Here is a 13,910-nt window from a genome sequence, read left to right as displayed (position 1 = left end):
ACATATACACATATATATACTATACATAGTAGACACCTCTCTCTCTATATGTGTGTGTATATGTATATATATAGTGACATACACTCATAGATATATGTGTGTATGTGAAAATCCACCAAGTTGTGCTCTTTAAATGTGTGCCATTTACCAATTAAACTTTAATAAACACCAATTAATTTAATAAATAATTTAGTAAACATCAATTAAACTTTAATAAAGTTGCTTTTTAAAAAAAAACCTCTTTGGTATTGAGAAGAAATAGTCAAACAATCTAATAAAGAAATAGGGGCTTCACATAAAAATAAAGACAAATGCATCTTGAACATACGAGGAAATGATTAACTACCCATATAAGAGAAATACAAATGAAGCCTCAGCAAACAACATAACGGTGACACAATTCCTACAGTTCGGGAACGCACAACAGTAAGAAAGGGTGGGGGTGAGGAACCACTCTCCCACATTGCTAAGGGAAATTTAAAAAAAAGGATAAAACCCTAAGAAGGGCAATTTGGCAATTTCTCCCCAAATTTCTAACAAACGGTAAGTACATTTAATTTTGATCCAGCAGTCATTCTCTGGGGAAGACAATCAACAGATGCTTTCACTCATAATAAACAGTGTGTACCATTTATACATTAATATTCTACATATGCGTATAATGAATAATTATACAATGTGTAACATTGTATCTATTAGCAAGAGTTTGGAAACAACCCAGGTGAATCACTACCCCACTGGCCGAGGAAGCAGAGGTACCAACACAGGGTGCTACACGGCTGTGGAAAAGAATAAGGATGCTCTCTGCTTTGATAGGGAAATACTTGTGAAACTTAGTTTGAATAAAAACGGCAATGTAGGATCGTGAGGATGACTGCGCAACCGTGCACCTTTAACAAACTAATGAACTCTATACTCACAACAGGCAAATGTTATGTTATATAAGTTAGACCTCAAGAAAGCTTTAAAAATAGGTAAATACATATATATAAAGTTAAGGTATTACTATTACCTAACATTTTATGTTGTAAATTCTGTTTCTTTTTTAAAAATAATTTAAAATTGTTGGGTTTTGTGAAGGCAGTGAAAGTGCTTTGAAAGGTGTAAATCTCTATGCAGAGTAATATGATTGATAAAAATAAATAATAACATAAAAAATAGCAATGCATTTTGTGTACTATTTCTACCCAAATAAGGAAACATAAGATTTTATATATATATATATTTTAAAGATTCTATTTGTTTGACAGAGAGAGATAGCGAGAGCAGGAACACAAGCAGGGGGAGTGGGAGAGGGAGAAGCAGGCCTCCCGCTGAGCAGGGAGCCCGATGCGGGGCTAGATCCCAGGACCCTGGGATCACGACCTGAGCCGAAGGCAGATGCTTAACGACTGAGCCACCCAGGTGCCCAAAGATTATATTTTTGCATTATCTTATATTTGCATGCAAAACTAATGAAAGGGTAGTAGAATAAAATAACCAAGGTCACTTGTAGAAGGGGGAAATTTGGTAGAGGAGGGATAGGAATGGGAGCAAAAGATTTCTTTATATTTCTTTTAAAATTATTTCCATCTTTAAGGGAATGTATTTCTAAGTCAAAAATATTAAAATATATTTTTTTATTTATCTAAAACCAAAACAAACAAACAACAGCCAGCCTTTTTATGTCAAATGTTTGTCACATGGGTTTGTTAGTAAGTAAGGAACATTGTCTGATCAGCAGTGATTCAAACTTCATGTAATTGCAATCCCTAATGAAAGGTTTCCTTCCCAAAGATATGCTAGAATTTAGGTATCTTGAGGAACATACCTGCATTCCTATCTAAATGTAATTAAGCAACAAAACTCAGTTCCAAAAAAACCTATCGAGTTATCCAAGAATGACCCTATGAATGAACGGGGTTGTGTTCATGTTGTAGAGGTATATGCAAGGATTACCCATAAACCCCACTTTTTCAAGGGAAGTCATTTGGTCTTAACTACAGAAGCAATTAGCTCATACCAGGGAGTAATGTTCCATAAAATTAATTTTTTTAAATAAAGTTGGTTTTTACATTTCAAGCACTAGATTGATCTTATATTCAGCAAGTCATCTTCCATCGTGATAGCAATCAAATGATTCTACTTCAGGGTTCTGATTAAAAAAAGAAAACCCAGCAAACCCCAAAGGCCAAGGTCACCTTTCAGCCAGTCTTGCTTTTTAAAGCGATTCCTTCCTATGAAATGGCAGTTGAATAGAAACTCAAGCAGATGCTTGACATTTATCCTTCCACTCAACTCGGAATCCTTGATGGCCTCATTTACTTTTCTTTCACATCGCTGGATTGCTGGGAGGACAGTGTGAAGCCTTCATTAGTCTGGAAATTAAATCAAGTCATTTCCATTCTGAGCTTGAAATTTAAAGCGTCAATGATCGTTAAAAATCAAGTCAGAGAGTTAAGGTTGTCTAATAATCAGGGACTTTATACAAGATGACAAATCCATTTAGGGACAATTTCCCTTTCCTAGCAGCTGTCACAGTGCAAATCAAAACTCCTAGCCAGACTGTGTCATCTCCACACTAGGCCAAAAATTAACCGAGAATAATTTTTGCGCTGGCCTGGCTCCTAGCACCAAAAAGGGAAGAGTGAACCCTGGGTGACCTAGGAAGGCGAATGGCCCCATTAACTCAGCCCATACCTCAGTTTGATTTTAGAAATGAATAGACAGAGTTGGGGGTTGCAGGTGCCCGTTTCCTTGAAAAAGGTCAGACAAAAGGAAAAGTTTCGATTTTGCTCTCTGCTCTTTCTGTTTCTCTCCTGGTCTGTTTTCGCCTTTAGATGCAGAGAAGTACAAGTGAAAATTGGGTTCTGGAATACAAAAGAAGGCTGCTGCCTGCATCTGGGTCAGCTCCACCACTGTCCTGTGGCACACTTAGATCGTCTGGGGGAGTCTCGGAAGAGTTCCAGGGCCGGGGTCTGCTGTGGAGTGTGGTTGAGTTCTCCTTGCGTTATTACCTTTTCAGGCTTTGAGACCCAAAGCTTTCTGAGTGATCAGAGAGAATGAGGGCACGGGGACCACACATCACGCTCTATCTCCACAGTGATTATGGGTCTCTTGGACTCACTGTACTCCAGTCCAATTACTCTCAGGATCATAAAGGATTCACCCGGCCTTTGTGCCTGGAAGGTAACTTCTAAGCCCTTGCAGTTTGTCAAGTGATAGATTTGTCTTTGCTGTGATTCAATCAGGAAACCTGTCTGTGTAATGAACCCTCAATAAAACTCTGGACACCGAAGATTGAGCGAAACTCTCTGGTTGGCAATACGCTGAGTATTGTCACTCTCAGGTACTGAAAGGGGGCCAGGTCCTGAGAGCGGCAGAAACTTTACATTTGGAGCCCTCCCAGACTTCATCCTATGGGTCTCTTCTTTGGGCTGCCTCTCATCTGTGTCCCTTCCCTTTGCTATAATAAAACTGTAATTGTACACACAGCACTTCCAGTGAGTTCTGTGAGGCTTTCTAGAGAATTGTGGAACCTAAAATGGTTGTGGGAACCTCCATATTTGCAGCTGGCTGGTCAGAAGTGAGGGTAGCTCTGAAGATCTCTAAATTCAGGTCCATTTTATGGCGGTCTGATGAGCTCACGGTACTTTCTGAAGCTTCCCGCCATACCTGCCTTTGCCTGTCAGAGCAAATGCCGGGAAATGCCCTTTTTGTCTTCCCACTTGCCAACTCTTCTGGTAAGCATCTTGGAAGATACTCCAGTTTTTCAGAAAAGCTGACCCACTGAGCAAATAGCACTCCACACCACTATTAAAACCCCAGTTGATATAATCACCATAAGTGCTGAGTGCCAACATTTGCTGCTTGCTTTTCATGCACCATCACCATTTTATGAGAAGGCACAGTTACCTTCCTTTTTCTTTTTTTTAAGGATTTATTTATTTATTTGAGAGAGAGAGAGCTCATGAATGGGGAGCGGCAGAGGGAGAGGGAGAAAATCTCCAGCAGACTCTGCATGGAGCCTGACACAGGGCTCAATCTCAAGATCCTGAGATCACGACCTGAGCCGAAACCAAGAGTCAGACGCTTAACCAACTTAGCCACCCAGGCGCCCCACAGTTACCTTCCTTTGACAGAAGAGGAAACAGACTTAGGTTATATAATTTGCCCAAGTCATACATCCAGAAAAAGGAAGGGCCAAGATTTAAGCCTCAGCTGTCTGATTCCACTACTTGAGCTCTCAAAGTGAATGCTCTCAGATCACAGTGCCTCCAGTCATCCCCACGTGCAGGTATATTTCTGGAACTTACAGCTCTCAGTTTTGGTTTTTCAAGAAGCAGATCCTGAGGGAACTTGGGTACAAGGAAATACCGGGAGGGAGGTGAAGAGATGACACAGGGCAGGTGTTCAGCCCAAAGCATAGATGAACTAGCCCGTCACCGCGAACGTAACTGGTTTGGAGACTGCCGGCAACTCCTGAGGTTAAGAGTAGAACTTGTGTCTCTGAGATATCTACATTGGTTTCCCCAATCTCACAGGGGTATTTTTACACCAAATCCTGTCAGTCCATTGCCAGTCCTTCCTGCCCCGGGCATCGTGTTGGCAAAGAAAGCCCCTGGGCAGTGGAAGAGGGCCTTTCCCCCACTGGAGTGGTCAGACTTTAGAGGCTCTGGGGGAGCACCGACAAGGTGGGGGACACCTCCCTCCTAGTTCAGGGTTTAGTGTCACAGAAAGAGTCTACCTGTGCTGTCCAATGCAGTAGTCTTTGCAACTATGTAAAATTAATTAAAATTCGATAAAATTAAAAATTCATTTTCTCAACCACATTTCAAATGTTTAATAACCATATGTGGCTAGGGACTACTAAACTGGACAATGCAAATATAGAACATTTTCATTAATGATAAAAGTTCTATTGTTCAGCACTAGTCTATGCTGTTATGTAAGAGGGCTTGGGGGATATCCCTATATATAGGGGCAAAAAAACCTATATATAGAGAGAGAGAGTCGTGAGATCTAGCTCCACGCTAGGTGTGGACCCTGCTTAAGATTCTCTCTCTCCCTCTGCCCTTTCCCCTTCTCTCACGTGCCGTCTCTCTCTAAAAAAAAAAAAAGAAGAAGAAGAAATGTACACCATGCAATTTCTAAGGTCTTTGAAATATTTATTTTCTTATCTAATTCATTGATAACGCTCTTGGACAGAATGTGAGTACAGGCTGAATTGAGAAGCAAGGCACTGAAGATCTTCCCCCAAGCTCTTACCAGAATTTTTCAGCTTTGATTATTCAACTGATTTTAAATATTCCTATCTTAGTATCCAATCCATATTTCTTTATCTTGGCCACAAGATATTAACAAGACTTCTTTAATCAGGACGGAACTTGTTTGTTCATTGAATTTATACAACAAACATTTGTTGAGAAGCCATTCTCCCTCAAATGGGGAGGGTCGTAGGGTTGTGCAAACAAGAGGCAAACAAACAGCCCTCTAAGCTGTAAGCTCAGCAGACGCCAGGTCCTGGGCATGATGAGGGCAGCCCAACAGTCTCCCTGGCCCTTGTCCCCTGCCTGTCCCTGTTTGGTCCCAGCCTGCTGAACCCACCAGAAAGTCCTCTGGATTGTGACCAAAATGTTCTAAGTGCAAAGAGTTTCCATATAATACCATTCTCCTGACGGGCTCAGAAGAATAGCTTCAGCATTTAGGTTCTTAGGATCTCTTCCGGGAACTCGGTGGAAATAAATATGCATTTTTTTTCTTAAACAATTTAATCAACACTGTTCTGCGTCACAGCTTATACTACATGAGCAAGAATATAATACCATCAAGTCCTTCTTTATTTTAAACTTAATTTCTTAAATAAAAATCACAACTTATTGTAAAAGATGGTAGTATTTGTATAAACAAGTACTTGTCTAATTAATCATGAGTAGAGAAAAATAATCTCTCCAACTCTGAAACTTGCCTACGTTTCAGGGTCTACAGTAAATCTGTTTGATAACGATTAACACTGTCACTGTGCTGAGGTTTGCTGACACTTTGGCTTTGAACCTCTCCTCTTCTAGCTATGCAATTCATTTATCATAAAGAGCTCTGCAGTTTACCAGCTATGCAGCTTACTAGCTGTGAGTTTAGTCATAAGGAGCTCTTCATTTACTCATCATTGACAGATGGCTTGCTGTGCACCAGGCATAGTACTAAGTGTTAGAACGACAAAGTTGAATAAGATGCGGTCCTTAGTCTCAAAGAAGTTAGAGTGGAGAAAGCACAGGTTTATGATCAATTTCATTTCTATGCGATCAACGGGCACTGCTAAAACAGGAAGGGTGGAGGGTGGCAGAGTGGTGGCATCTGGCATTTGGTCATTGGACACACAGTTTTCCATCAAAACATCCACTGTCCTAGGGCGCCTGGGTGGCTCCGTCTGTTGAGCATCCAGCTCCTGGTTTCAGCTCAGGTTGTGACCTCAGGGTCGTGGGATCAAGACCTGCACTGGGCTCTGCACTCAGTGTACTGTCTGCTTGAGTTTCTCTCTCTCCCCCTCCTTCTGCCCCTCCCACTTGTGCTCTCTCTTTCCCTCTCTAAAATCAATAAATAATAATGATAACAATCCACTGCCCCTGTTGATGCAGTCCTTGGGTCCAGAGGCTCACTACCACATCTGGGCCATGCTTGGGCACGGGAAACTTGACCCGGGCCTCCCAAGGTCACATCTGTGCAGCTCACAGCATGGCATCGCTGTCTCCCGGCGGTGCTGAGAAGGCGCAGACTCTCTCTCCAGCCTGAAAAGGTCCTCCTCTCTTTGTTTTACCATGATACTCTCTCTAAGCCCACGGAGTACCTTGGAGCTCAGGCTTTTGTTTATAAAAACCAACAACACCATACTCATTTCTGTTATTTCTCCCCAGTGGCAATGAGCCCAGAGCCCACTTAGGAAAGGGGTGATAGTAGGAGGAATGATCTCAGACACACCTAAAAATACGTCTGCCGAGTATTCTTTGCTCACACCTCCCACTGACAGCCCTCCAGGAGAACCTCCCTTGAGTGGATTGCATACAGCCAAGAGGAACCTCAACAAGGAGGTGCTTCCATGGCAGTCTTTCCTTGTTTCTGGAGGTCTGTTCTGTCTGCCTCACGTTACACCATTGCTTCTCAGCCCTGATGCACATTGGAATCCCCTGGGGGAGCTTTAAAAAATACTGATGCCCGTGATCCACCTTCCAGAAATTCTTGTTTAATTGCACTAACTTGGAAGCTGGGCACAAGTTTATTATTTTCGCACCCCGCCCCTGGCCCCGGAGATTAATATGCAGCCAGAGGTAACCGCTCGACCACTGCTGTCTCCATCCCGTCCTAGTTCCCCCAAGCTCCATTCTGCTAGCCTGGCCCTGTCCTTCTCAAACTCTTCGCATCATAGCATGCAGAGAAATGTGTATGTGTGTGTGTGTGTGTGTGTACAGGATGGACTAAGTAAATAAAACTGCTTAAAGCCTCTGTACACCGGGAAAGGTTCTAGTACGGCAAAGAGAGAGATCCAGTCCTTACCATCTGTCAGTGGAGGGCAGGCAACAGGTGTGCTCAGGCACGGGGTTGGGCAAGTCTGGGTTAAGAGAGGCATCTGTCCCTGTAGGTACAACCTGTGTATCATTCCCTTCAAAGCATATTCACACAGTAATTGTACATGTGCCTATGAAATGGAATATTGCTCAATGACCTTCAAGGTCCTGCTATGTGTTGTTAGTGCTCAGCATGGGGAATATAAAGATGAAAAGGCTGTTGTCATCATGCAAGGGCTTCCAGTCTATAGGCAGGTAGCCAATACAATTCATTTTTCTTGCTTTACTGAGCCCGATAAAAAGTGCATCCTCACTCACTTAGCTGTGTGTCCTTGGGCAAGTCACTTGGCATTTCTGAAACTCTCTTTTCCCATCTAGGAAAGGAGAGGATTTTTGCCAGATCTGGAAGATGCTGGTAAGATCTCCATCTCTAGGGGCACCCAGGTGGCTCAGTTGGTTAAGCATCCAACTCTTGATTTCGGCTTAGTCATGATCTCAGGGCCATGAGATCAAGCCCTGCATCCCGCATCGGGCTCCCTGCTCGGTGGGGAGTCTGCTCGAGATTTTGTCGGCCCCTCCCCCTCCTTCCCTCTCGCATGCTCTCTCCCTCTCTCTGTTTCTCTCTCTCTCAAATAAATAAATAAATCTTTAAAGAAAAAGGTCTCCATGTCTACTAATGATGTAACAGAAAATCAGAGTATGTTGAATGATCCCTCTATCTTTATGATCACGAAAATCAGCTTATTAAAGCATGGACCTGAACAGATCTGTACACTCATGTTCATATCAGCATTATTCACAATAGCCAAAAGGTGGGAACAACCCAAATGTCCATCAACACGTGGATGGGTAAACAAAATGTGATATAAACATACAAAGGAATATTATCCAGCCTTAAAAAGGAAGGAAATTCTGATGCACGCTATAACACTGACATTATGTTAAGTGAAAAAAAGCCAGTCACACAAGGACGAATATTATATAATTCCACGTATATGAGGTACCTACACTAGTCCAATTCATAGAGACAGAAAGCAGAATGGTGGTTATCAGGGGCTGGGGGAGGGAGAGGGGAGTTAGGGTTTAATGGGTATAGAGTTTCAGTTTGGGATGATGAGAAAGGTCTGGGTAGTAGTGATGGTTGCACAACAATGTGAATGTACTTAATGCCCCTGAGTTGCACACACAGAAGGGGTTAAAATGGAAATTTTATTTTATATATATTTTATGACATTAAAAATATCAAAAAATATCAGGGTGCTACATTTACCTCACATTCTCAGTTTTATGAAAAATCATCATAAATACAATATTACTACATTAATTTCAGTGACATGTACATATTATTTTTATAAAATGCTAAGAGAATCCTCAAGGGTATAATTTAGACATAATGACATTTTAGGATGAGTTGCAAACTTCGAGCTGTTGGGCCACACAGATTGGAAAAAAATCATCATGAATATTTTTGTTTAAAGATTTTACTTATTTATTTGAGATATAGCGAGAGAGAGAGAGAGAGAGAGCATGGGGGGAGGGGCAGAGGGAGAAGCAGGCTGTCCACTGAGCGGGGAGCCCGGTGCCAGACTTGATCCCAGAACCCTGCGATTATGACCTGAGCTAAAGGCAGACACTTAATGGACTGAGCCACCCAGGCGCCTCCATCATGAATATTTCAATTGCTTCTCAAACATAGCTAATCAGAAGAATCATTGGAAATAATTCAAAATACTTATTACAGGGACTCACCCAAGCCACCTGAAATAGAACCTTCTGGGGAAAGGCGTGGGGATCCATATATTCATGAAGCACCTCCAGTTGACTCTTATATTAGATCAGTTGGGAAATACATCTTTTAGGATAAAATTCTGAGTCCTGAATTCAACAGAGAGAGAAGCAGGGAATCAGCAGCACCCCTCGACCAGAGCAACTCTTACCCCTGGCACCCCCCCCACCAGCTGCTCATCGGGTCCCTCCAGCCCGCAGCCTTCACAAACACCCTGTCCCGGGAATGCTGATGCCCCCCTGAGTTCCTGCAGAGACTTCTGCAACAATGGATGGAAAACCGTACCAGGAAGAGAACAATCTGACATGGATAACCAGACGGAGGACTCGGGCAATTGGAGAAAAAGGGTAACATGATCTGTAGACGATAAAGCCAGGACTGAGCGAGGAGCAGGCTGCCGGCCTCGCTCACTCAGGCATCTTTTCTCAGCGTGTCACCAGGAAGCCCGCACCTGCACTTCTCAAGCTGTGTTCTGAGAGCCAAGACATTTTAAATGACAAGTTAGTTTTAGGCCTGGTTATGGAAATACTGAATTTTTTGTTATATTTTAAGCATTTGGGGAGACCTAATTTCTGAACCAAATTTATTTTTCTTCCTCTTCCTCTAGACTACTCTTAAACTTTTACCCTGGTGTGCCACATTTGTTCCCAAATGGGATTAAACAATGGTGAAAGAGTAAAATGAGAGATTTTTTTTTAATTGTAGAAATTTTTTTACTTATTTATTTATATTTTTTATAGGATTTTTTAAAAAGATTTTATTTATTTATTTATTAGAGATAGAGAGAGAGCATGAGTGGCAGAGGGAGAGGAAGAAGCAGACTCCCCACTGAGCAGGGAGCCCAACGCGGGGCTCGATCCCAGGATCATGACCTGAGCTGAAAGCAGACGCTTAACCGACTGAGCCACCCAGGCCTCCCAACTGTAGAGATTTTTTAAAAATTTGTTCACCATGATACAATCTAAAAAAAGAAAATGTATTTTATTGCAATCCCTACGTCCTTATTTTTTCAGTATGATTATCTCACCACTTATTTGTTATCATTCATGATGACCTTTTCCTCTGCTCTTTACTGTTTTCCCCATGCTCACTTCTTCACTTGTTTGGTCCTTCCGTCTGTCTAACTGTCTTTCTCTCCTTCATTCTCTTTCTATCTCATACAGACACACACACACACACACACACACATTCAAGTACACACACTTTGACTTAACAGAGTACAGTCTACCAATTGGTACCACTTTTACTTTTGGGGGCCAATTTTTAAAAAAGACTAGTTTTAGCTTTGTGTGAATGAAAAGTTTGAACATTGCTGCCTGTCTTCAGAAAAACCCAGGGCTGACAGAGCATGAGCATTTGTCACTCATCCAGTACCAGTTTCGTAGGAGAACCACAGGGTCCTGTGCCTTTTTCAATCCTGCCCGTCCCGTCTGTGGTGTGAGTCTCACTGCATTAAAAAGAATTAAGAAGATCCAGCCGGGCGCCTGGGTGGCTCGGTCAGTTAAGCCTCTGCCTTCGGCTCAAATCATGATCCCGGGGTCCTGGATGGAGCCCCGGGTGGGGCTCTCTGCTCAGCGGGGAGCCTGCTTCTCCCTCTGCCTGCCGCTCCCCCTGCTTGTGCCCTCTCTCTCTCTCTCTCTGTGTCAAATAAATAAATAAAATCTTAAAAAAAATATCCATCATCTTGTGTCCTTTCTTTAGAGAAGGGAGCCACAAAGTCCCACTGATGCTCAGTATCACAGATGAGCAGAGCCCAGCTTGACTCCCAAGCGGAGCCTTATAGGAGGATGCAATAATCAGCTGTCACATGCTCTAACAGAGGAGTGGCTCCCAAGAACAGTTTACTAAACTGCAATATTTCAATAACACAATTTCTTGCCACCATTCAGAACTACAAAACAAGCAATTCTCACCTGCGCTATCCCATGCCCATTGAGCTATGTAATAAACACTACACTAAGCCAGTATCTGTGCTCAATAAAGGTTAGTGCGTGCATTTTACTTCTAGGTACTTACTCCAAGAAAACAAAAGCCCTAACACAGAAGGGCTTTCTTAGACACAAAGCTTTGAGTCCTCGAATCAACACCTACATTCTAATGTATGTGTTACCATCTCTGTCTTAACGTTGCTATGGCAAATGGTTTTCTGATCAGTATAATTTTTTCTAGGAGTTAAAAAAAAGTTAATTAATAAGGAATTAAATACATTCGAAGATGTGCACATATACTTACATATATACTTACATGGGTGTTTATCACTCTTCTCAAGACCTTCTTCTTTCAAGAGTTGATGAACATCAGCTCTCTGAAATCTAGCCTGTTTCAACATGGCTTCCTGCTTCCAATACCTTGCAGTGCATCTTAGAGGGCGTCTTGCTCTTCTTTCAAGGACACAGTCACTGCTCTGTCTGTTGCTGTTCAAAGGTAAAATCCCAGCATTTCCAAAACTTCCAATTTTTTTAAAAGAAATCAAGATTCTGAATTTTTTTTAAAGATTTTATTTATTTATTTGACAGAGAGAGATAGAGAGAGAGCACAAGCAGGGAGGAAAGGGAGAAGCAGGCTCCTGGTGATCAGGGAGCCCAATACAGTACTTGATTCCAGGACTCTGGGATCATGACCTGAGCCGAAGGCAGACGCTTAACCCACGGAGCCACCCAGGTGCCCCAAGATTCTGGATTTTTTAATGAAATCTTCCATTTTTATTTTTTTTTATTTTTTATTTTTTTTTAAAGATTTTATTTATTTATTTGAGAGAGAGAGAGCACATGAGAGGGGGGAGGGTCAGAGGGAGAAGCAGGCTCCCTGCCGAGCAGGGAGCCCGATGCGGGACTCGATCCAGGGACTCCAGGATCATGACCTGAGCTGAAGGCAGTCGCTTAACCAACTGAGCCACCCAGGCGCCCCTTCCATTTTTAAAATACAATAATTAAAACCGCTTCCATGGCTGGTTCGGGCCTAGTGCTCGCTCTTTTGATCATCTGGTATAGAATTGGTGGATTGACGCCTTTCCAGCAATGATCGATAAATATCATTTTTATCTTTTATCTTTAAAACCCTAACTTCCCTGCAAATGAAATTTGTTTTCTAATTTGTTACTCTCAAGATTTTCTCAATGAAAAAGTCTGAGAGTAACAAAATAGAAAACAAAATGCATTAATTTCCCCAAACCAAGGAAACCACTTTTCCCTTTTGGTGCCTGTTTTCCCAGTCTTTGTGTGACCCCTATATGTAGTTCTAGTTTTATTTCATACTTCCTACAACATTGAAGCATATTATAAACTTACTTTCACTTAATGATATTTCATGACTGTTTCTCTGTATTGCTATCTTTAATTACTGCATAATATTCCATTTTAAATATGTTACCATAATTCAGAAGTCAATTCCTATTTCTGGAAACTTAGTCTGTCCAATTTCTTTGCTATTCTAGCTATTGCGAGGTTGCCCATTTTTGTGCTTTTCTCTGGTAATGTCCTTAGGGTAAATTCTTAGAAATGTTATGTTGGGGTCAAAATGTAGGAGTTTTTTGATGATTTTTCACTTATCTTAGCAGCCCTTGAAGTTGGAGAGATTGGGATTCAAAGCTACTCTTTCCCTTACAAGCTATGGGACTTTAGGTGAATTACGTCTATGAATTTCAGCATTTTCATCTATGAAATGGGAATAATACAACAGAATGTTGTAGCAATTTATACTTCCCTTAGCAATATGTAAAAGAAAATTAGACCTCGCATTCTTGCTAACCTTTTCTTTTTAATTTTCACCTTTTTCAATAGAGTAAATGAAAATGGCATTTAGTCATTTTCATTACAAAGAATGTTGAACAGATGTAAAATTTTGTCCATGAATTGCCCATTCCTATTTTTCACTGGTGTATTTAACTTTTTTTTAAAGTTTTTATTTAAATTCCAGTGAGTTAACATACAGTGTAATATTAGTTTCAGGTGTACAATTTAGTGATTCAACACTTCCATACAAAACATTATATTCCTTATAATTATATATTATATATGTGTACATAAATACTTTTCTCTTTTAGCAGTCAAATCTATCAATCTTTTATTTTTATTTTACAATCTTATTTTAGATTATTTTAATTCTTTTTTATTTAATTTTCATATTCAATTATTTAACTCATCTGAGGAATTTAGTTTATAGGTGATATGTGGTTGTGTCCCAACAAAATCGGTTGAATAATCCCTTCTCTACCAATTTGAATCAATGTCTTTTTAATACTTCCATATGTATATTTCTGCTTCCAGATTTCTATTCTGTTTCAATGATCTGTCCTCTTTTGCCCCAGTACCATGCTTTTACATTTATTATAATTTTATAAGACTTTTGAACATCTGGGAAAGCAAATCCTTTGTCAAGAATTTCTGTCTCTTTTTGCCCATTTGTCCTTCCAGATGAACACAAGTACCATAGTTAAGTAAAAACATAAAACAGTGTTTGAACATTAATTGGAATTCATAAATTAATTCTGAAAGAATTGACAGCTTCAGACTATCAAGACTTCTCAGTTACACATTCAGCTTTTGATAAAAGTTAACAGCATAGCTCACAGTATTCTCTGGCAAGAA

This window comes from Leptonychotes weddellii, chromosome 8, assembly GCF_054177405.1.
Source record: "Leptonychotes weddellii isolate Sample4059 chromosome 8, ASM5417740v2, whole genome shotgun sequence".
Classification (NCBI taxonomy): Eukaryota; Metazoa; Chordata; class Mammalia; order Carnivora; family Phocidae; genus Leptonychotes; species Leptonychotes weddellii.
This window is presented reverse-complemented; position numbering follows the sequence as displayed.